Source organism: Grammomys surdaster, unplaced genomic scaffold (genome assembly GCF_004785775.1).
Source record: "Grammomys surdaster isolate TR1022 unplaced genomic scaffold, NIH_TR_1.0 169, whole genome shotgun sequence".
Taxonomy (NCBI): Eukaryota; Metazoa; Chordata; class Mammalia; order Rodentia; family Muridae; genus Grammomys; species Grammomys surdaster.
In genome coordinates, this window is record NW_021604617.1 from 10,245,328 (window position 1) to 10,247,175 (window position 1,848).

Consider the following 1,848-nt stretch of genomic DNA (forward strand, 5'->3'; position numbering starts at 1 on the left):
CCAGATCCAGGCGTGGCGGCACACACCTTTAATCTGGGCCACACCCTCTGCTGGAGACCTATATAAGGACGTTGGAAGAAGGAAGATTCTATCTGCTTTGCTTGCTTGCCTTGTAGGACTGAGGAACTGCTAGATCCTTGGACTTCTACTCACAACTGCCTATTAGTTGAACTACAGACTAAGCAGAGTTACTGTGATCAGCGAAACTCTGTGAGGACTAAGAGAACAGCTTTGTTTGTTGGTTGAACGGGAAGCAAAGATGTCAGAACGGAAAGTTTTAAACAAATACTACCCACCTGACTTTGACTCATCGAAGATCCCAAAACTTAAGCTACCCAACGACCGGCAATATGTGGTCCGGCTGATGGCCCCCTTCAACATGAGGTGTAAGACATGTGGAGAATACATCTACAAGGGGAAGAAGTTCAATGCACGGAAGGAAACAGTTCAGAACGAGACATACCTGGGCCTGCGAATCTTCCGATTCTACATCAAGTGCACGCGCTGCTTGGCTGAGATCACCTTCAAGACAGACCCAGAGAACACAGACTACACCATGGAGCACGGGGCCACGCGCAACTTCCAGGCTGAGAAGCTTCTGAAGGAGGAGGAGAAGCGCCTGCAGAAGGAGCGAGAGGACGAAGAACTGAACAACCCCATTAAGGTTCTAGAGAACCGTACAAAGATCTCTAAGCTAGAGATGGAAGTGTTGGAAAACCTGCAAGAACTAAAAGACCTGAACGAGCGGCAGGCACACGTGGACTTCGAGGCCATGTTGCTGCAACACCGCCTGTCTCAGGAACAGTGGCAACAGCAGCAGGAGGAGGAGGACAAGCGTGAGACCGCGGCCTTGCTGGAGGAGGCTTGCCATCGAAGGCTTCCAGAGTCCTCTGACTCAGAGGATGAGGCTCCACCTTCCCGACCACAGGCAGCTGCAAGACCCAACCCCACAGCCATCCTCGACAAGGTACCAAAGACCAAGAGGAAGGCAGAGGCCCTGTGCAGCAAATCACAGTTGGCAGGCTTGGTTGTACCAAAGAAGATGAAGACAAAGGCCAACGGGGGCTCAGAGCAGGTCCGGGGGTCTGAGAGCAGGAAGGTGGCCAACCCTACACCCCAGACACCTGATACTTCCTCCCTGAGCCAGCTGGGTGCATATGGGGACATTGAGGACAGTGACAGCTGAGCAACAGTGATGCCCACTGTGTCATCATAGATCCAAGAAATGAGATGGGATCAAGCAAACACCTTCAGCAAAGGCCTTGGGACCATTTCTGCCATGGGTCCTGGCAGGGTGTAGAGAAGCGATGTCCCCAGGCACCCAGGACAGACAGACTGGTCCACTCCTTCAGTCCTTGACTTGTATGGAGCCTGTTGGCCTGTCCCTTCCTGCCACAGATCTGAACACTGTCTGACATGGGACAGGGAGCAGGGACCCTGGACATCATCTCCCAACCATACTCAAGGCCTAAGGCTTCACCCCCATGCAACACAGTAGTACTGTAAAAATCAAGAAAGAATAGAAAAATCAATTGAAAAACAAAAAACAAAGAAGTAGTTACCCATTGTGATGGTTTGCATATGCTTGGCCCAGTGACACTATTAGCAGGTTTAGCTTGTTGGAGCGTGTGAGTGTGGGCTTAAGACCCTCACCCTAGCTGCCTGGAAGTCAGTCTTCCTCTAGAAGCCTTCAGATGAAGATGTAAGAACTCTTAGCTCTGCCTGCACCATGCCTGCCTGGACACCCCCATGCTCCCACCTTGATGATTCTATGAGGGATTAGAGTTAACAGATTGCATAAATCTCAGAAGAGACTTTGAACCTTGGACTTTTAACATTGCTGAGACT

At 50.9% G+C, this 1,848-nt stretch overlaps 1 pseudogene across 1 annotated transcript; it reads left to right on the forward strand.

Moving 5' to 3' along the window:
• The first annotated feature begins 241 nt into the window (after positions 1-241).
• LOC114620444 lies at positions 242-1,531 on the forward strand (annotated as a pseudogene). Its single transcript, XR_003711324.1, has one exon. The product of XR_003711324.1 is annotated as a splicing factor YJU2 pseudogene (transcript).
• Positions 1,532-1,848: the final 317 nt, after the last annotated feature.